The following is a 22,942-nucleotide window of genomic DNA, read 5'->3' as shown; positions in this document are numbered from 1 at the left end:
TGGAATAAGTTTAGAGTTATCCCCGAGTGTAGCACTGTTGTCCATATACGACGGGGTGAACTGCACACAACCTATTAAGGATTTGATCACGAACTTATTAACAGCAGCAAGATTAATAATAGCTAGGAAATGGAAGATACAAAGTGAATATCAGATTGAGGAATGGTATAAGGAACTATGGGACATAGCCATCAATGATAAATTAACATGTAATATTAAAATGGAAAAAGGAAGATGTAATTATAATGAATTTGAGATCATATGGAAACCATTTTTGGAATTTGTTTTGTTAAGAGGGAAAGGATGTACACCTGTACAAGAAATATTACAATTTTGGGAACAGGGATGAAGGCGTAGTTGGTCCTGGTGATGGTTGCACTGTTGTTTTATTTAATGTAATGTAACTAATAATAATAATAAAAAAAAAAAAATTAAAAAAAAAAGACAGAAAGGAGAAAATTGGATTAAATTACCACTTAGTGTACAATTTCAAAGAACATGGGATTACTGAGATGTATTACAGTCGAACTGCAGAGATGAGAGCGGGCATCTTAACCAAGCCACTACCAAGAGAACGCTTTGAGAGTTTGTCGCTCAAGATGAGGCTTCATGGCTTTTGCAGTCGACGTTCAGAAAGGGAATATTTGCAACCTCGCCTGCAAGTTACAGGAAAAGGAGAGTTTGCCATTTTGCTAGTTAACGCATGGGCATCGCTAGCCATAGGAACTCTATAGCCTATGCTTAGCTTCCTGTTTCCTCCTTTTCGTTCCTCACCTCCCCCTCTCTGCCTTCCTCCATTGGTATGGGCACATGCTTCCTCCATCTCCTGCCGATGTTGTAGAAAAGGATTGAACAAACTCTGCTTTGAACCCCTAAACATTTCCTGCATATTGTAAATGCAAGACTACTCATAAGTAAACCATTTTCTAACTTTACCAAAAGAAGAGTCTTTTGTTTGTTTTTCTACAATAGATTTGTGTGTGCCTGTGGGCTGGTAAAACTCTCTGCTTCGCTTTTGTTTTATCTCTGGTAGATGCGTCTAACTGGGAGTGGCAGTACTCTAGAAAACCCCTCATTTTCCTTCTGCCCCTGGAGGAGAGATGAGGGAGGCAGCTGTGAACCATGGGGAGAAAAACAGCCACCTCTGAACTGCGTTTCAGCCAGGCTGCTGTGGCCCCTTGGAGTGCAGCAAGACTAGAACTCACAGCATGGGTTAGCTAGATTACTCTTTCTCTCTTGTTCCTTCCTTCTGTCATTTGAGTTTTTGGGTGCATACTTGCTATGTATCAAGTCCAAATTATTTGATTGCCGTACAGAATTTATCCCATCTATTCTGAATTGCTATTTTTTGTTTTATTTGATTTAATTGATACATTTTGAAACTAATTCTTCCCCCCCCCCCAAGTGTAACATTTTTCATAAATGCGTTATGTCCTGGGTCCATCTCTTGGCACAAACAAATCCTGGCAAGCTAACACAAAACGCCAGAATCTGTGCAAACTCTTATGATTAGCAAATCAAGGTGCACAGAAGAGCTTTTTAGCTCTCGTGGCAAGAACTTAATGGGTGCTGTTGGTAATTAGCTCTGGTCTCAATATGTAGTTCCATGATCAGTCCAAGCTAATAACTACGACCATGTCAGAGGTCTGAACAGCTGGGTTCCCCTCGTGCAGTCCTTAGGGTTCAAAGGAGTGGGCAAAGGGCTTGAACGGTTCCTGGCATGAGCCATCCTAGGCTATCAAAGACCGGCACTCCAGAAACAGACCTAAATACAGAGATGCAGAGATTAAGCACCACCTTTAAATCTTCCTTGCTACATTGGGGCCACATGGTTCAAGGCCTATGAAATCCAAGATTCATGAAGCAGAGTGAGGCACCTACTTCAGGTGGCAGATGTGAGTAGTCGTGGTGAGGTGCTGGGCAGCAGAACCGATTGCGATAGTCTGCTCCCCGCAAGTGCACTGGAGGACACTGGCTTCACCAGTGTTGAAATAAGATTTAACTGCCCGCCTGGTTGGCTTCCATGTATTATTATTATTATTATTATTATTGTTGTTGTTGTTGTTGTTGTTGTTGTTATTTATTTATTTATTTATATAGCACCATCAATGTACATGGTGCTGTACAGAGTAAAACAATAAATAGCAAGACCCTGCCGCAGGCTTACATTCTAATAAAATCAAAATTAAAACAATAAGGAGGGGAAGAGAATGCACCGAACAGGCACTATAAAAATCAGGACAAAATCAAGTTTTAAAAGCTTTAGGAAAAAGAAAAGTTTTTAGCTGAGCTTTAAAAGCTGCGATTGAACTTGTAGTTCGCAAATGTTCTGGAAGAGCGTTCCAGGCGTAAGGGGCAGCCGAAGAAAATGGACGAAGCCGAGCAAGGGAAGTAGAGACCCTTGGGCAGGCGAGAAACATGGCATCAGAGGAGCGAAGAGCACGAGCGGGGCAATAGTGTGAGATGAGAGAGGAGAGATAGGAAGGAGCTAGACAGTGAAAAGCTTTGTAGGTCGACAGGAGAAGTTTATATTGGATTCTGGAGTGAATTGGGAGCCAATGAAGAGATTTCAGCAGTGGAGTAACATGGTCAGAGCGGCGAGCCAGGAAGATGATCTTAGCAGCAGAGTGGTGAACAGAAACCAACGGACTGATGTGAGAAGAAATGTGTTGGAAATAGGGATGAGGCATTTTCCCCTTTGCCTCAGGCAGCAAAATGCTTTGGGGCAGCCCTCCCCGATGCACTCTGTCTTCTAAAGAACTTTCGTTTAGAAGAACAAAATGGTTCTTCGCCCGCCTTGGTGGCTGTTGAGCCCGTAAATGTGAATAACAACATCAGAGAGGGAGGCAGCCATTCAACAGGTGAAGATGGTCCACGCATGGAGAGGGTACAGTCGAGAAAGATGCACCACTGACATTCTGGCATCTTGTTTGGAAAACAGAACAATGTACTTTCCTTCCACCTTCCCCAACCCGGTGCCTTCTGGATCTGTTAGGACGCAAGTTCCGTGCCAACACATCCAGAGGGGACCATGTTAGGGAAGGCTGCTGTACTTTGTGATGCTTTTGCTGATCAGCTGGGAGTCCAGGCATGGCCATTCAGCTAATGTAACCGTTCCAGGGGTAGGGAGTACTCAGGACTCCCAATGGCTGTCAGCCTGCCCTTTAACACCCACACCCCCATGCCACCCAGTGGGGTCCATGGAGCTGTGATTGTACTGGAGGATTGTCAGAGCAAAGAGACACCATGCATTGCCTTCTCTTCTAGCCTCCCAAGCTGCGCGTACAGTTTGCTGCACTGTTGATCTCGCCCGTGAGGTCGGCCGATGGGATAATATCGCCCAACGGGCTGGCGAACCTTTTTGTTCTGGAGATTATAGCAACGGAATAAAGCTTTGTCGTGGGACAAAAGTCCCCTGCAGCTCAGCGACTGCAGAGACAAAGTCACCCCCGTCAATTCCAGGAGACGCCGTTTCAGAGCGATGCGCGCATAGAAAAAAGGAGACGTTCAGGGGCGCTAAACGACGGCTATTCATTGCCCTGTGGAGATCGATGTTTCCGGAAGGCACGATGGGAACCTGTGAGTGTGTGTGTGTGCACAGACAGTTGGAAAGCTCACTGCTTTGGTATGGGAGCATGGTTTCCAGGGGCTAAATCCGTAGGTGATGCACCATGTCATGTGTCCTTGCCAACTCCATGCTTAGAATTAGCTGGTAAAAATAACAATGATAACACAGATGTAAGTGCATTAACTAAAAGCTGGTGGGGGGGGGACCAATCCTATGCCACCTAGCTACATCCCTGCGAGGTGGGCAGGGGAGGAGGGAGGGAAGGCAGGCAGGCATGCAGCTGGCATTTCTGGGGGCATAAGGAAGTGAGCCAAGGATAAGCCAGTAATGCATATAAAATGGAATAAATAAACAAATAAACAAAGGAGGGGTGGAATTAAAAGCAGCAGTGTTGCTCAATAAACAGCAAGAAGAATTTTTTTAAAAAGGCTATATCTGTCTTTTACCAGCAATAGGGGGACGTGCCCGGGGGAGGGGGAAGCAGCTGCCAGTTCAGCTCAAGAAAGCCATTGCTTCACCAACAGCTCTGAGATTGAGAAGTAAACGCTCACTTCAACTCATAACAGGCATTGCTCCACCGTTTTACTCTCTTTGGAAGGCTCTAATGGCCTTCCAGTGCAGGAGAGAGTGGGGGCACGTCCACGATGAGATGCCCTAGGGGAGCTCATCCCCTTGCACCACATCTTTTCAGTTGTTCCCCAAAGTTAGGGTGGGGAGCAGTGCTGTGTTTCTATCTCTTATTCTTGGCTTAGTATATGATTTCAGGTTGTGTTTGTGCATTTGGTGGGGCTACTGTTTTAAAAAACACTGGGAAAAGTCCGTTCAGATGAAGAAAGAGAAGTTTCCCAGAATCCCAAGTTACCCGTTTTGCCTATGCCCTCCTCTAACTTTGGGGTCATGTGATCATGACCGGGAGCTGACTCTGCCCCTCAGCCCTTTGAAAAAGGTATTTTTCCCGCTGACTTTTTAAAAAATTCTAGCGCGCGACCCGCACCACACAGAGAGGTGAGAGTAGTCTCAAAATGACCCCCATCCACGACTCTCTGTGCACAAGAATTTTCAGAATGATAGCTTAACCCCCCCCAGTTATCCCCGATTCTTTCCCGTAATGCAATCCTATGGGCAAAAAGCCGAAAACCGCCGTTTGAGCCGCGCTGTCCCTGTTTGTTGACCCGATTTTTAAAAAATTCTAGCACATGACCCGCACGACGCAGAGAGGTGAGAGTAGTCTCAAAATGACCCCCATCCACGACTCTCTGTGCACAAGAATTTCCAGAATGATAGCTTCAAAAAGAACGTAGTTATCCGCGATTATTTGCCGCAATGCAATCCTATGGGCGAAATGTTTTCAAGATGGCGACCGGAGCACTCTGCCTGAACTAGGAGCTCCGAAAAATGGCTGCTTCTCTTCACCTTGCTTCTAGGGGTCCGCGGTCCGCTCCTACTCCGCCTCTGGGTAAGGCGGAGCAGGCCAATCCGCTACTGCTTCTACTCTCCTAATCGGAGCGGAGCACATGCCTAATTTAAAGAACCTGTAAAGAACTGTAAGGAATGATGAGAGCACAATAAATGCCTTGTGTAGAGAAGCTGAGTTATATGCCTGGACTCTATCCCCTGCTGAGGGGCAACCCCCACCCCTCAGGAGAACATAGTGGACAGACTCCTTCCTCCGAGGGCTAAAAGGGTGCATCATGGCAGGGTGTGTGCCTAGAGATGCCAAGAAGCATGGCTTCCCTCAGGTGGGGCAGGCACAATGCATTCAACTCTGACAGCTGTGCAACTTTGTAGCCTTCACTATAACAATGGAAGAACTATTCCCACCTGTGCGAAGCCGGGTCATTGCACAGTTGTAAATAAACTCTCGTGATTTCTAATTTGTCTCGTGTGTGTGATTTGTGGTATAACAGAACCTTAGGGTATCAGTGAGCAGTAGAGTTTGGAGTTTGCTTACACATGGGGCAAAGTGAATTCCTGCGTTGAGCAGGGGGTTGGACTTGATGGCCTTATAGGCCCCTTCCAACCTGACTGTTCTGTGGTTCTATGACATCACATCTGAGAGAAAGCCTCTAGTCCAGGCTAGGCTAACTTTTCACCCAAAGGGCTTGCTTCAAGAGGAAATATTCAAACATGTGATTCCTCCCCCCCCCCCCATCGTCCCCTGCTGTCTGATGTAGGACAGTCCTTTCTGCCACTCCGGGACCCTATGATCATTTTGCCACTGCATCCTGCTCCATGTGTTAGATCAGGACTGTAGCTATGTGCAGACTTACTCAACCTGGTGCCCTCCAGATATGCTGGACTGCAATTCCCAAAATTCAGCAGCCAGCATAGGGGAGCAGTTAAAAAAACGCACTCCCCCTGCAATCTGAAGTGGTACACTCCAGGTAAAGCTGTGCCATTGAGGGTATAAGGCAGCCCTCAGGATGTCCTTCAAAGTTCTGAAGAGGGTCTCTTTGAGCTAAGCCTTGAATGTTGGGGTGTCTCATCCCCCGCCACCTCCGGCCGCTGTTCTGAGTAAATGTACACCTCAGCCAGATCCTTTTAGAGGGTTTGATTATTGAGCCCTTCCGGATCTTTGTCTCTCTGGGATGAGTCACTTCTTTGCTCTCCTTGTTTCCCTCACCTTTTTGTCAGGGCTCCATTGTGTGGTGTGTGAAACTGGCGGTCTGGCGTCAGCTGTTGCCTCGTGCCTCCGGTGCATGGGGGCACGCTGACGCAAAGCGGGTTGTGTGCGGAGAGCATTTCCCCCTCTCTGCGACATGCTTTAGCCTCAGAAGACAGATGTCACTTTCACAAAGAGGTGGAATTAAAGCACATAAGTGTGTGTGTGTGTGTCTGAGCACAGGCTTTAGGAGCTAAATGAAATGAACAGGACCGCTCCTCATCAAGGATCCTTGTTGAGGGTTATAGAATGCAGGATCTTTCAGTTGACTTACGTTGAAAAATTGAGAACGGTATTCCAGCACACCTGTCTCTTTCAGGATTCACAGAATTTCATTATTCCTCCTCCTCCTCCTCCTCCTCCTCCTCCTCCTCCTCCTCCTCCTCTCTACATTTCTATACTGCCCAATCATCAATATTCTCTGGGTGATTTACAAAAGGTTAAAGCCTCGTGTGGCGCAGAGCGGTAAAGCAGCAGTTTCTGCAGCTGAAAGTCTCCCCACGGCCTGAGTTCGATCCCAGCGGAAGCTGGGTTCAGGCAGCCGGCTTGGGTCGACTCAGCCTTCCATCCTCCCGAAGTCAGTAAAATGAGTTCCCAGTTAGCTGGGGGAAAGGTAATAATGGCCGGGGAAGGCAACGGCAAACCACACCCCTATAAGGCCTGCCAAGAAAACGTCAGCGAAAGCTGGCGTCCCTCCAAGAGTCAGTAATGACTCAGTGCTTGCACGAGAGGTTCCTTTCCTTTCCTAAAACCTTAAAAATGCAATAAACGACATAATATGAACACCATTTACAAAACCATTTAAAGCACTCAACAGTAAAAAGGGAAAAAATATCCCAGTACCATTTAAAACCTTATGCTGTCAAACGCCAGGGAGCAGAGGAGTCTTCACCCTATGCCCAAAGGATACACTTTTGATGCCAGGTGGGGGAACTCAATGCATTCCATATTTGAGCAGGCTTCCACTGAGAAGGCTCTGTTCCTTGTTACAACCCCCCCCCCAACCTCTGAGGAGGGACCTGTAGGAGGGCCTCAGATGATGGTCACACTGTACGGGTAGCTTCTTAGCAGTCTCTTTCCCTGCTGAGAGTGTAATTGTACATTCATCTGGATCACCAGGTATTGCCCTTCTTACTGCACACTTGTGACTGGCCACTCATGATGGTTTGCAGGTCATTTTGACAATGTTGTGAGTCTCCTGCAGGTCTCCCGCTCCTTCCCCCGGTTATTCCATTATTATTATTATTTTAAAAAAACAACCTTGGATATCCCAATTCTTTTTAAATATCTTGGGCTTTTCTGCCATATGCAGCCGAAATTGCTCTACAAAACACCACTAGAGGGCACTGTCCAATCCAACCATACGAGGAGGGAAGTTTTCGGTTACAGTCCATGTGGTCGCCTTCTATTCCCGTGTAATTCAGCTCATTACAATTGCGGAAGAGAAGCAAAAAGCAAAGCAGCGATAAGCAAATGCGATTTCCCTTTACTCAAAGGAAGCCCATTGTCTGCAAATACATCTGCATCCATGGCCAGTTGAGTTGATGATTCTTGGCAGGTTGCAAACTTGGAAGTGGGGCTGGACAACCCCTTTAATTCCGAGGGCCAAATTTATTTATTTATTTACTTATTGCACTGCATTGGACTGCACTGCATTGCATCTCTAAGCCACTCAATAGCAGGAGGAAGCTGAGTACTTCACCAAAAATGCACATCACAATTCAAGGTAATAGAAACATACTATGAAATCTCTAGCCAACAAAATTTTAAAATGAGTGGAAAACTGTGAACATTTACAATAAGACCCCGGATCTCATTGGAACAAGTGATATCAGTGACCCATCACATGCCATCAAATGCCTGGGAGCAGAGAAGGGGCTGAACCTGGTGGGTATCTACCAGGAGTTGGGCCTTTTCGGCTGTGGCACCCCAGCTGTGGAATGAATTCCCTAGAGAGATTCGCCTGGTACCTACATTGTACTCCTTCGGGGCCAGGTGAAGACCTCCCCCCACCCTGTATTTTAGCATTTTACCATCCTAGTCTTTTAACTCTGCTGTTTTATAACTGCATTTTTAAATTGCTGCTTGGTTTTATTCTGGTTGCACTTTTATATTGCAGTTTTATATTGTGGCTTAAGTTTCTATATTTTATACTTAATCGTACTTTATGGTTTAATTTTTTGTGAAAAATTTATTTAAAAAGCCCAATGTTTTGGATGTAGGGAATCCTTCAGGGCCTGTATTCGACAGAAAATATATAAATGTATTAGTGTTTACTTACAGATTAATAAACATGCATGTTCAAATACATCTGGGACAATACTATAACATAAAAGTCGCTAAAACATTGTGAAAAATCATAGGTTAATCACATAAGGATCCAATGGACCAACTCATGCCCTCAACAAACTTGTACTGGAGCAAATCTTTACTTTTCACCCTCTTGATAAATCTTGTTAAACAAACTCAATTTTCTTTAAAGAACACGCTGTTTTGAATATTTTCAATATTATTTATGAGACTAATTGCAACTAGCAAATACCTTTTAACTTATTTGTCTTATGGCCCTCCCTTATTTAAACAAGGAAAATAAAGAAACCTTTCACCAGCACCAGAGCTAGCCTCTCCCTCTTTTCACGTACATCTTTGGTGCTCTTCCCTCCGACCTTCTTCTTAAATTTTTGTGAACCACCCAGAGAGCTTCGGCTATTGGGAGGTATAGAAATGAAATGAAATAAATAAATAAAGCCTGGCGCTGAAAAGATGATGGTGCTGGTGAAAATTCAATTTCCTAGAAGCTCTGGGAGCGCTGAAAGTGAAAGGGATGGGGCCAGAAATGCAAAAACCGCCGGCATGTTGTAGCTTAAAGCGCTTACTGCCGGTACATAAGCCGGAACCGTTTTGAATAGGGAAGTCCCTTTCTCCATCCGGAGAGAAGCAAGGAGTCCCATGCCTCTCTCTGCACAGGGGGAAAAAGTAGGGATGTGCTCCGCTTCTCTTCGATTCAGAGAAGCAGGAGCGAGGTGGCCTGATTCGCCTCCGGAAAAGGCGGAGGCGAAGAGAGTCGGGGGGGCTGCGGATCGAGGTGAAGAGGATCGCCTCAATCCGGAGCTTCGCCTGTAGGTAAGTGGGGGGGAGGGGGACTCATCTGGCGCTGCTGGCACCGCCATCCATGTAGCGGTGCCAGGTAAGGGAGCAGGGAGGAGGGTGTTAGAAACTGTGAGGTATCTGATGATGAGGAGTCTGGGGATGAAGAGCCGCAGGCTGGACCCAGTACCAGCATGGCTGGGCAGCAGCCAGCAGAGGCTCCCTCCAGCTCAGCCTTAGAGGAAGAGCAGACAAACATCTTACCGGTGCCATCGTTCAAACAACAAAGGGCGGAGAAGGAGGCGTTACGCAGATCCAAGCGTATTGCTACTAAACGCCAGATAAACAGGGAACAGCTGTGATTCTGGGCTTGGGTATTTAAGTAACAATGCGCAGGCCAGGAATTTGTCAGACTTAATCTGGTTTGCCTGAGAAAGCTCTGGACCTTGAAACCTTGGCCTTGTCGTGTTTCTGCTATACCGGTTGGACTACGGACTTCTTGGACTCTGTGACTCTCTCCTGCCCTTTGGAACTCAGACTGGCTTTGTGGACTTTCGTGACCCTCTCTCCCGGACCCTTTATGACGACTGGATGGATTTATGGACTGGCTTTGACTTCGGCGTAAGCACAGAAAGACTGTTCTCTTTCTTTATGTTTTGAACTGTGTGAGAAATACAAATTAAGTGTTATCTCTTCATGTGGTGTGTTTGCTGGTACCTGGCGGTCTTCCCAGTCTGGGCACACAGCCCATGTAGATAAGTTAAAAAGTGGCTGGCTGCAAAGCCGCTTCCTCAGGACAGAGGGACGCTTACCTGCATCTGTCGCCGGCTTCAATTGAGGCCCCGGTTGAAGCTGGAAGTGAAGGCCGAGGCCTCTTCCGGCTTCAATCTGGGGCCTCAATTGAAGCCCACGATGACAGACACAGGTAAGGGGGTGGGGAGGTGGCTTATCTTGCGCCGCCGCTGCTGCTGCCGTCCATGTAGCGATGGTGGCGAAGCCGGATCTCGCTCCGTGGAGCGGAGCGGGAGACAGGCGGAGTGGCGCGAAGCGGATCGGGCCCGATTTGGATTTTCCGGATCGGGCCACGAAGCGGATTGGGGGGTCCGTGCACACCCCTAGGAAAAAGTAGTGGCAGGGTGACTCTGGATTACACCATGGGAAGGGGAGGGGCTTGAGCACAGCTCCCACCCCTTTGATATCATCTGGCCTGCAGGTTTGGTCCAGGGGAAGCAGGGGAAAGTGGGTCATGGAGCTGGAATAAGATGAAGACAAATCCTTGGAAACTTGTACAGAGATGGGCTGTGCCCTGTTTTCTCAATGAGAACCCCCTTCTGTTTACTGACTGAAATTTCTATTTGCCTGTCTTTCTACCTATTTAAACGGATGCACTGTCCCTGCGGTTTTTGCCAGTGCCGGCTTACGCATTGGGGCGAATATTATTATTGTTTATACCCATCAATATTTATCTACAGTCAGATTGTTTTGACTGCAACTCCGCGCCTTAATTAGCACGCACGCCTTCTCGGACTCATTTCTTTGCCACTGTCTTCATGCATTACCGTCATAATTATTTTTAATTACGACCACCCTCGCCTGTTGCTTTCGGCAGCAGGTCGCAGGAGAACAATCCGAACGGGAGCAGTTTGGGACAGCGATGGCCGCTGGGGTGGAAGAGCAGGAAATCCTCCATTTGGTCATGCACACGTTTTCTCTGCAAAACCCCCGGTCGGCAGCTAATTTTAAACAGGCCGTATTTGGTTTAGAAGATCAATTTGTATTCCCCCACGCAGCTGCGTTCAAGGTAGCTCCCGCTAATATGGAAGACAATAAAACATTAAAAATGGATGTAGGGTCTAGGAAGACTTGAGGCTTGTGGGATTTTCTTTTCTTTTCTTTTCTTTTCTTTGAAGGATGCCAAGAACCACTTCCTGATGCAAAATTGATTGATTCCTTTCCTTTCCTTTCCATAGTGCCCAATAGCTGAAGCTCTCTGGGTGGTTCACAAAAATTAAAACCATAAATACAGCATAAAATATAATATGAAAGCTTAAAACCACAAATGATCTTAGGGTGCAAAAGAACTCTGAGCCCAGGAATTTGAATATCCAAACCAGGGGGGGGGGAAACCCCTCTCCTAATTTTCCTTGGGAATGTTTAATTTCAGCACTGAATTTCTGCAGTTATTTTATTTTGCCCCACTTCCGTTTCAGTTAAAATCGTTAGCAAGATTCATTTCAAAATGTGCATGCCGTTTTTATTAATTATTTTCTTTAAGGTGTTTTGGATCTCTCTTCTCAGCCCCAAAAGCTCCTGGAGTGGTTAACAACATATAACAGATAAAACATGACAGTCCGTGATCACAGGCTTACAATAAAAAAAGACGGGCATACAAGGAAAAAGGTTCTGCTTCTCAGCCTCTCTCACACATGCCTTACAACAGCCTGCTAGACTGTCTGGTGTTGGTGACAGATGAGAAAGGAAGAACCTTTACGGCAGTGGTCTTAAGCAGGCCGTGTGGACTGGCCTCATCTCCCCCTAAGGGCCGGTGCTATCATAGAGGCCACTCAGGCAGCTGCCTAGAGTGCCAAGCTAAGAGGGGCACTGGGCACAGCGCAGCACTCACGCGCGTTAGCTATGAGCTGGCCTGGCCCGAGGACTCAGCTGGGCCTGGGCAGGCGAGATGATGCCCCGTGCCCGCCCAGCCGAAGCGAAGCCAGGGACGCTGGGGTGGGGGTGGGGTGGGCTCCATATTCGGACTTCCGGAACGCGCCCGGAAGAGAGAGAGAGAGAATGTATGGGTGAATGGGGTGCATCATGGGGTCTTTGAGTGAATGCATGTGTTCATGCGTGTGTTTGTTTGGAGTGAGTGATGCTGAGTGTGTGTGTGCGCGCGTGTGTGTGAGTTGGGGGGGGCGTGATTTGGAGGTGATATTCCTATTAAATAATGCATTTTAGACCCATCAACGTTCCTTTCCAATTTGTTTGCTATAATTGGCATGACGTATTTCTTGCACTTTAAAATAAATTTAGCAGTTTCAAGTTTTGTGCTTCTTATTTTTTTTCCAGGAAACATATGTTCTTAAAAATCAAAGTTTGCATTTTTGGTGTGTGTGTGTGTGTGTGTGTGTGTGTGTGTGTGTGAAAGTAGCTCACCTTGCCTAGGGCGCAAAATAGTCTGGCACCAGCCCTGCACCCCCTCTAATTTCCCAGAATCCCTGGCTGCTGGAGTAGGTAATGCCCATATATAACACTGTCTATCTAATAATATCAAGGGCTGAAACAACATCTCAGTGTAGCCTTTATTGATTCTATTATCATTCTATTAGTCTTATTATTCTATTATTATTGATAGTCTTTATTGATTCTATTAGTCTTATTATTCTATTATTATTATCTCTCTTTTCTCACTCATGGCAGTTTTTCTAGAAGGACATGACAGGCATTGCCAAGTTATGCTGTCTTTTACTGATTCAGGAATTTCCTGACTGTTGGACATGTTTGAAGTATGACTGCTTTCTGGATGTTGGTGTGGATGTATTTTGATAGGCCCAGTTTCTGACGATTTTCTTTATAGTTTTTTGACGTGATGCCAGTGACTGATGTGACTAACAGAATAACTGTAATCTTTTCCTCTTGTCATAGTGCTTTAACTTCCATTGCCAGTGGTGTATATTTCTCTCTCTTTCCCTCTTCCTTTTCTAGAACATTTTTGTCATTAGGTATTGCTATGTCAATGAGGTATGTGTGTTTTTCTTTTTTGTCTTTGACTGTTATGTCTGGTCAATTGCAAAGTATTGTCTTGTCCATATGTATTGTTCTGTCCCAGTATATTATTATTATTATTCATTTCTATACCGCCCACTAGCTGAAGCTCTCACAACAGTTTACAACAATCCATGAGACAATAAAATACAGCATAGAAATGTAACTATGTGAAATTTAAAACTATTTAGAAAACTGAAAACGGACAAACAGCAGGATCAAAAAGAAGCTGCTCCACTCAATGGCTTTGCCTGCCTGGCTGCTGGCCAGCTGGTTGGCTTCCTGTTCTTTGCACGTGCCCTCTTATGGTTTTTCCACCTTCAGAAGTTTCGGGATCTCTCACGATACTTTGCCTGATGCACATGCGCTGTGCGGCTTCTGAAGTTAGAAACACTTTATGGGCAGCGCGCCAGGGAGGCCTGCGGGCATGCTCACACAAAGAATAGTAAGCCAGCTGGCGGGCTGTTGAGGTATACCAAGAAGAGCAAGCGAGCAAGCAGGAAGGCAGGCAGTGTGGTGTAGTGGCTAGAGTGTCAGACTGGGAGTAAGGAGAGCCAGGTTCTAGTCCCCACTCGGCCATGGAAACCCACTGGGTGACTTTAGGCCAGTCACAGACTCTCAGCCCAACCTACCTCATAGGGTTGTTGTTGTTGTGAGGATACAAAGGAGAGGAAGAGGATTATATATGCCGCCTTGGGCCTCGTGTGGCACAGAGCGGTAAAGCAGCAGTTTCTGCAGCTGAAACTCTCCCCACGGCCTGAGTTCGATCCCAGCGGAAGCTGGTTTCAGGCAGCCGGCTCGGGTCGACTCAGCCTTCCACCCTCCCGAGGTCGGTAAAATGAGTACCCAGCTACTTGGGGGAAAGTTAATAATGGCCAGGGAAGGCAACGGCAAACCACCCCGCTGTAAAGCCTGCCAAGAAAACGTCAGCGAAAGCTGGCATCCCTCCAAGAGTCAGTAATGACTCAGTGCTGGCACGAGAGGTTCTTTTCCTTCCTCCTTGGGTTCCTTGGAGGAAAAAAGGGTGGGATATAAATGCAATAAATAAATAAATAAATAAATAAATAAATTGGGAGAGCAGTATGAAGGTGGTGCCAGTGGTGGGTCCCCACTTCATGTAGTGACAGGCCTGTGTCTGGGCCACAGTGAGATTCAGGTGAATAAGCAGGTTGTAAAGGTGAGGAGGAGGAGGAAGAGGAACTCCAGGGGACTCTTGTCAGTGGTCCCCTGCCAGGATTGGGCCCTTGGTAGGTGCCCCCAAATGCCTGCCCTTGACGCCAGATGTGGTCAAGTCACAAGTGATTGAGTCCAAGGGCTGTCTGGGGAAGGTTGGGCGCTGTCGGTCTTCTTTCTGTCTAAACTTGCATAGGAGTGCGCCCTTAGTTGATCTTGGGGGACTGAAGAGCCCCATTCAGGGACACTTCCGGACTGCCTCTCCTTCCTTCCCCTCCTCCTTTTGGTTCTTGATAAATTACGCTGGTCAAGCCACCCCAGGAGATGTTTTCAGGACGAGGGAATCTCATAAATCAAAACTTTGGACTCTCCCCCCTCCCCCACCCGAGTTACTAAAAAAAAAAAAAAAAAGGGCTTCAAAGGAGAGTTGGGAATTAGTGAACCCTATTACTTGGTGCTCCATTAATTATCAAGCAGTCAGTCCAACATACTCCAAACCATTTTTTATCTTAAGGCTCAACACTGATTACTTTCCACCTTCTGCAACCCTTCACCTTCCAAAGAATAAAACAATGCCAAACTTCAAAAAGGAAGGCAGCAGAGGAAGAAGTTCAAAGTGAGCACGATCAGCAAAAGCATGTGGTGCACTCTCTCTCTCTCTCTCTCTCTCTCTGTGTGTGTGTGTGTGTGTAGCACTGCAAAATATAGGTGAGGACTTTACGTTTGAATGCTCTCTCTCTCTCTCTCTCTCTCTCTCTCTCTCTCTCTGTGTGTGTGTGTGTGTGTAGCACTGCAAAATATAGGTGAGGACTTTACGTTTGAATGCTCTCTCTCTCTCTCTCTCTCTCTCTCTGTGTGTGTGTAGCACTGCAAAATATAGGTGAGGACTTTACGTTTGAATGCTCTCTCTCTCTCTCTCTCTCTCTCTCTCTCTCTCTCTCTCACACACACACACACACACACACATACACACATCAAAAGTCCTACTTAGAAAGCTAGTGTGTCAGCTGGACAGCCGTGTTCCCTGACATGCTAGTTTTCAAAATATAGGGATTTTTGTGTGTGGTCCTCCACCTGCAGTCTGACGTTGAACTGTCCAAGGTGGGCCATATGATTTTTGCAAGGTGCAAATATATTTTTTCAAGGTGCATTGCAAAACGGCACAATCCTATGCATGTTTTGACAGGGGAAAAAATGTCCCACAGCTCCTAGCATGTGGAGATTATTTTATTAGCAGGGAGAGCCAGTGTGATGTAGTGGCTAGAGTGTTGGACTGGGAGTTGGACAATCCAGGTTCTAGTCCCCACTCAACCTTGGAAGCCCACTGGGTGACTTTGGGCCAGTCACAGACTCTCAGCCCAACGTACCCCACAGGGTTGTTCTTGTGAGGATACAAAGGAGAGGAGGACGATTATGTACACCACCTTGGGTTCCTTGGAGGAAAAGAGGCAGGATATAGATGCAATAAATAAATAAATAATCATCCGCTACCCTGCTCAGAATTCTCTGTTCCCGCTGTACTTAGCTGCAATCCTCACAGTAGCTTGGTGAGAGATAAATTTACCTGGCATTATATATTGTCCCTTGTTGCAATGGAAAGTATTTTGGAGTAGCTTAGTCTTAGATGGGCAATTATGAGCCATTAGCTTCTCAAAAGGCCTGCTTCTGCTAGAGGTGGAAATTGCTAGGACTTGTTGGTAGGGCCCAACACAGCTTCTTGCATTTTGGAACTTTCCTTGGTGGGCGGGGCTACAGGGATTGTCATGATAATCTTCTCCTAAGGGAGCCCTTGGAGAGGTGTTTCAACCTTTCAGAATGGGGAAACCCTGCACAAAAGTCAGGAAAGGTGGTTGAGAGAAAATAATGTAAGAAGAGCCCTGCTGGATCAGACCAAGGCCAGGGACCAAAAAAACAGGACATGGTACAACAGCAGCCTCTCGACCATGTTCCCCAGCAACTGGTGTGCACAGCCTTACACCTCGGATACTGGAGGTAGCGCATAACCATCAGGGCTAGTAGCCTCCTCCCGGAATCTATCTAACCCCCTTTTAAAGCCATCCAAACGGGTGGCCATCACTACATCTTGTGGTAGTGTGAATTCCATAATTTAACTCTGCACTGTGTGAAGAAGTCCTTCCTTTTATTTGTCAGGGGAAGGTAAGGTGGGGTGCCCTTCTGGGGAACCCTTGGGCTGAGGTGCTCCATCCAGGCTCTGATTTCAGTTGGGCAGTGAATCCATTCCAGGTTTCAGGGGCTGTCCAAGGTCCTGAACCTGATCCCCTAACAAAGTTCAGCACCTTGGACAGCTCTGTAAAGAATGGTATGGCTCTGTAAAGTGATAAACCCTATCCCAAAAGCAGGTTCAGTAGAGCTCTCAGAGGACAATCTTTTATTGGCAGGGCTGTCCAACCCTATTTGAAGATAAAGGTAGATAAAGGGAGCTTGAAGTTCCCCATCAACTGTGAGGAACACCTGGACAGCAAATTGACTGGAGACAATGGTTACCTGGCCACAGTCTTCTCTACTATGGTGAGATAGATGGCATTTTTATTTCAATGCTAGCCCTTATTTCCAATTTGGGATCACTACATATAATAATAATAATAATAATAATAATAATAATAATAATAATAATAATAATAATAATAAGTTTTTAAGCTGTGTATATTATTTATTATTTTACATTGTTCGGATTTTATCTGTACGATGCCTTGAGAGTCCAGTGATATAGGGCAGGATACAAATGTTTTAATGAATAAATAATAGATAAACATATCAGCACAAGCAAATGTTATAGAAAGTGATATTCTCTTCTGTCCTCTTTTTTTTGGGGGGGAAGAGAGATGCACCTCCTCTTTTCTGGCAAAGGAGAAATGGCCCCTCTAAACAAAGAGAAGTAATTCTTCACATCGTGCATAGTTTTAGTCTCCGGAACTTGCTGCTACAAGATGTGATGCTACCCAGGGACTGAATGACCCTATGCAGATTTAGACAGGAAAAAACCCTACAGTTCCCTGCATGCCCCAGCCAGTTGTAGGACTTTTTTCCTGTCTAAACCTGCATAGGATTGTGCTCTTTAAAAGGGGATTGAACAAATGCAAGGGAGGAAAAGGTTAGCAATGGCTACCTCTCGTTTGGATTACTGCAATGCGTTATACGTGGGGCTGCCTTTGAAAACGGTCTGGAAGCTTCAGCTGGTACAAAACAGAGCAGCCCATTTAATAACAGCAACTGGCAGGTGAGATCACATTACGCCAGTCCTTTTACAACTTCATTGGCTGTCAGTCCAGGTCCGAGCCCGATTCAATGTGCTGGTATTGACATTCAAAGCCCTAAACGGTTTGGGGCCAGGTTATTTGAAGGAACGCCTCCTCCCATATGTACCTGCCCGGACCTTAAGATCATCCACAGGGGCCCTTCTCCGTGAGCCCCTGCCAAAGGAAGTGATGCAGGTGGCTACTAGGAGGAGGGCCTTCTCCGCTGTGGCACCCCGGTTGTGGAATGAGCTCCCCAGAGAGGTCCGCCTGGTGCCTACACTGTACTCCTTTCGTCGCCAGCTGAAGACTTTTTTATTCTCTCAGTATTTTAACACTTAATTTTAACTTAAATTTCACTGTTTTAACTCTGTATTTTAATCTTATATCAATTTTGCTGCATGGTTCTATCCTGGTTGTGCTTTTTACTGTATTTTGTATTTGTGCTTTTAACCTGTTGGTTGTTTTATTATGGTGTTAATTTTTGTGAACCGCCCAGAGAGCTTCGGCTATTGGGCGGTATAAAAATGTAATAAATAAATAAATAAATAAATAAATAATAGCCATGATGGCTGTATGCTCCCTCCAGTATCATAGACAGTATGCCTCTCAATACCAGTTCCTGGGGAACATGAGCTGGATCGAGCTATAGTCCTGATGTCCTACTTGTGGGCTAAGCAGAGGCAGCTCATGGGTGGACAAAATGCAGGACTACATAGACCCTTGGTCTGATCCAGCATGGCTCTTCTTATTTTCACATTTCATTTCAGCCCAGCTATAGCTGTCTCATGCTGTGTTTGTGTGTATTGAATGCATTTATATATCATTTTTTCTGCATAGGCACTGATAAGAACATAGGAAGCTGCAGGGCCAGTCCCAGGTTTTGAAGGACTCCTGGCCAAGACACCCTCAATGCCCTCCCTCCGTCCCTCCCTTGATCAGTCCACCTTCTCATGGTCATGGTCAACAGCTACTCTTCCTCCACCTCCGCTTCCTCATCATGGGTACTGCTTGATGGCTTGGCAGGCGGAGAGCCAAGGAGCAAGGAGGCCATGGCATCTCTTGCTCCTCCATCTCACCACCGCCGTTGTCTGGGCCAGAGTGGGAGGCAGGTGAGCAAGCAGGTTGCAATGGGGAAGAGGAGGAGCAATTCTAGGGAGCTTTTGTCAGTGGGCCCGTGTTGGAGTGTGGAGCCTCAGCAGATGCCCCGTCATGCCTACCCTTGACATGAGCCCTGAGAAGATGCTTCATGTGGAGTCGGACGCTTGGTCCACCTAGACCAACGCTGTCCACATGGACTGGCACCGGTTCCCCTGGATTTCAGGCAGGAGGTTTTCCAGCCCTACCAGGAGATGCCAGGGACCCAACTTGGGACCTTCTGCAGGCAAAGCACTTGCTTTACTATCAAGATTCCACCCAAGTCTACAACTTTGAAATACTAACAACACCCCACAAACGATACAAGGAATAGGAGAGAGTTATCACAGGCCATTGAAGATCTCAGGCTGTAGTACTGTGGAAGGAAGAATCTAAAGACTGGAAATATGGGAGGATGAAACCTCAAGGTACACCTTAGCAGAGGCTATTGAAGACCTCTGTGTCCCAAGAGAAGGCTCAAGAGAAGAAGCCAGGGACAGCTGGTTGGCCACTGTGTGAACAGAGTGCTGGATTAGATGGACCCTTGGTCTGATCCAGCAGGGTTCTTCTGATGTTCTTATGAGACATAGGTCGTAAGTAGCCTCAGTGAAGGTGTGCTGGGAGGTTTCATCCTTCCGTACTTTCAGCCCTTGGGTTCTGCCTCCCGCATCAAGAGATGCTTCGTATGCACCCCATGTGCTCATGGGCCACTCCTGCCTTCCCCTGTGATAAACAGGAAGGAGGAGGCTTGGCAAGGGATCATAACACAATGTAAAGAATTAAAGACACTTTATTTGCAAATCAAGCCCCAACTCCATTTTTAAAATAAATAAAGGAAAAGTGGTTTTGGGAAGGAGGGGGGGAGCCTTTTGAACAGAGAAGTGATACAGGAGTGTGTGTTTAACCCTTTCCCAAGTGGTGGCGTAGTGGACTCAGGGCTCAGAGGGACACAGTGCCTGCAGTAGGGAAGATGATGTCACTTGGCTGTGTGGAGTGCTCCAGGTTCAGGGTTCCAGCCAGCCAGCTAGCTGTACCCATTTCTAGGGTATTCCATTCCATTTCCCAATTTTCCCATCAGCCCCCAAACCAGTGATATTCTGCGATCACTGTTCAGATGTAATTGGACTCTTTTGGACTCTTTCCTCCCCATTCTAGAGGTTGGTTCCCCCCTTTTTTTCTAAAGTTTTTTTTAGGAAACATTTGTGTGTGTGCAAAACTTGGGGTTCTCCTGAGCCTACTGCTCCAGAGTGCATGAAGTGTACCTTTTGGCTACATAATAGCTGTTTTTATAAGGATACTGTTGTTTTTATGCTTTTTATGTTTTTAAAGCTTGTATATTTGTTTTTAATGTTTACTGTTTTTAACTTCTGTAAATCACCCAGAGAGCTTCATCTATGGGGTGGTATATAAATTAATTAATTAAATAAATAAATAAATAAGGCTTGGCCCATGGAGAATCAACTTACCATTAGCAGATAGGGGATACTGGGAGTTGTAGTCCAGCACATCTGGAGGGCACCAGTTTGGGTGAAGGCATCTACATAGGGTCGTCCGAGCTAAGTTGCTTCGAAATGAGACTTCTTGTTTAATAGCTAGAGATGCTCAGGCAGCCTTTTGGAAGCATAATTAAAATAACCGTGCTCCATTTCTCCTCTGTTTCTCCGGGCTGTTATTATACAACTCTTAGCTTATCCTAGATTTTTCCTCTGCCCCTCCTTGCTTTTTTTCTAGGGAAGTTGAAGTGACAGTCATAACATCTATTATCACCACGGAGCTGGTAACTCGCTGATCTCTGTGTAAGATGTGAACAGAAGGCTGCCCGGAGAATTTCATATGCAGCTTCTGAAATGAACAAAGGGACCCGTCTTGCTTTCTCCCCATCCCAGAACACAGCATCTTTGAACCTTACTGCTGTAAGACACAGTGATGGCTATTGGCTAATGGTTGTGTGTATAGAATAGAATCTAATACAATGGCCATTGAACCACTAGATCAGGGGTGAGGAACTTCCGGCCCTGGGGCCAAATCCACCCCTCTAGGGTGGTTGTTTTTTTTTTAGTGTGCGGTTGGACACAAAATGTGCAGTTGGGGAAAAAATGTGCAGTTGGAAATCTGATCATGTGCAGTTGGAAAAAAGGGGTGAAAAAATAAGACAGGTGTTTTGTGTGTTTATTAGAGCCTCATGTGGCACAGAGTGGTAAAGCAGCAGTTTCTGCAGCTGAAACTCTCCCCAAGGCCTCGGGTCGACTCAGCCTTCCATCCTCCCGAGGTTGGTAAAATGAGTACCCAGTTAGCTGGGGGAAAGGTAATAATGGCTGGGGAAGGCAACAGCAAACCACCCCGCTATAAGGCCTGCCAAGAAAACGTCAGTGAAAGCTGGCGTCCCTCCAAGAGTCAGTAATGACTCAGTGCTTGCACGAGAAGTTTCTTTCTTTTTTCCTTATTAAGATCTTAACCATAGACAAAGGCCACAGCTAGACCTAAGGCTTATCCTGGGGTCATCCAGGGTTCGTCCCTGCCTGAGCACTGGATCCCCTGTGTGTCACCTAGATGAACAGGTTTGACCCCTGGACGATCCAGGGATAAACCTTAGGTCTAGCTATGACCACAGTCAGGGATGGCATGTAACATAAATTATATAAGGATGCAGGTGAAAGAGCCCTTGACGGTGTGACTGATGTCATTGGGTCCTGTGACAGTGTCGCCTGAATAGATGTGGGGGCAGAGTTGGCACTTGGGTCTATTGCATGGTCTGGTCCCTCTGTCTGTGCCTCTGTCCTGTGTAGTATTGCTGGTGAGCATCTGCTTCGGGTCGGGAGATTGACTGTAGGCCAGGACTGTTCTGCCTCCCAAGGCTTGTGAGAGAGAAGTGTCTGTGCTGATGATGGGTTGGAGTTCACTGATGAGCCATTGCAGTGGTTTCAATTGGGGTCTGTAGGTGACCACCAGTGGTGTCCTTCTCTTGGTCTGTCATCCTTCCTGGGTATCCGCAGGGCCCTGTCAATCTCTCTTTAAGTTTAAGGTTCTACTAGTGTTGGTGTTCATCTGTCCAGTCGTGAAAGAGAAGTAATGTGTTTGGCTTGGGCAGGTGTGTGTGTGTGTGACAGGGTATTTGTGCAGTTGGAAAATTTGCTTACCCCCCCTGCACCCCTCTGAGGTTCTCCAGAAGGCCTCCCCCTTACCCCTACCCCCTTTCCAGTTTCCTCCTCCATTCTTGTTTCATAGAAGAGGCATTTCAATATGGAAATGCCTCTTCTAAACCTTAGTTACTGGCCATAAGAGCTTTAAGCTAAAATATGCTGATATTTTTAATGTCCTGGCCACACCCCTTTGCCTTTAGCCCCACCCACCACTGCAAAGCAGCTTCTCTGAAATGGAATTTGGCTATCAGGTTGAGTTTTCCCACCCCTGTGGTAGATCAACCTGGTACCCTCTGGATGTTTTGTATGGCAACTCCCAGCATTCTTGACCGATGGCCGTGCTGACTGGGGAGGATGGGAGTTGAAGTCCAGCACATCTGGAGGGCCTCGATTGTGGAAAGCGACACCCGGTAGACCTTGTTCCAATCCAGCAGGGCTGTATCTCTGTGGGAGACCTTTCTACCTATTTGAAAGCTGCTCCTATATAGGGTGACCCTATGGAAAGGAGGACAGGGCCCTTTTATCTTTAACAGTTGTATAAAAAAGGGAATCGCAGCAGGTGTCACTTGAATGTATGCAGCACTTGGTAAAATTCCCTCTTCGTCACAACAGTTAAAGCTGCAGGAGTGTAGCTAGTATGACCAGATGCAAAAGAGGGCAGGGCTCCTGCAGCCTTAACTGTTGTGTTGAAGAGGGAATTTCACCAGGTGCTGCATGCATACCAATGACATCTGCTGAAATTCCTCTTTCAACACAACTGTTAAAGATACTGGGTCCCTGTCCTCCTTTCCATATGGTCACCTTACTCCTATAGGCTGCTGTGGTTGAAGAGAACCCAAATTCTCTTTGAGAGAGAAGTATTTATAAATCAAACAAACGTAACGAATAAAAACTGACCCGTTTTGTTCATTTCTTCAAGTCTGTAGGCTCCTTGGGGCAGATACCCAATTTTTTGTTATTGCTTTGTAAAATGCTATGGACACAAATTCCAACCACTACCACCATCGTCATCATCATCATCATCATCTCTCTAGCAGCCTCACTTACCCTGGTTACTTCGGTTGCCCATAAATGCTTCAGATGACCAAGGTACAATAAATAATCAATAAACACAAAAACATACTTTATTTGTTTCTTCTTTATACAAAATAAAGAAACT

Source organism: Elgaria multicarinata, chromosome 18, assembly GCF_023053635.1.
Source record: "Elgaria multicarinata webbii isolate HBS135686 ecotype San Diego chromosome 18, rElgMul1.1.pri, whole genome shotgun sequence".
NCBI classification, from domain to species: Eukaryota; Metazoa; Chordata; class Lepidosauria; order Squamata; family Anguidae; genus Elgaria; species Elgaria multicarinata.
The sequence above is the reverse complement of the archived record's forward strand: the minus strand, read 5'-3'. Positions refer to the sequence as shown.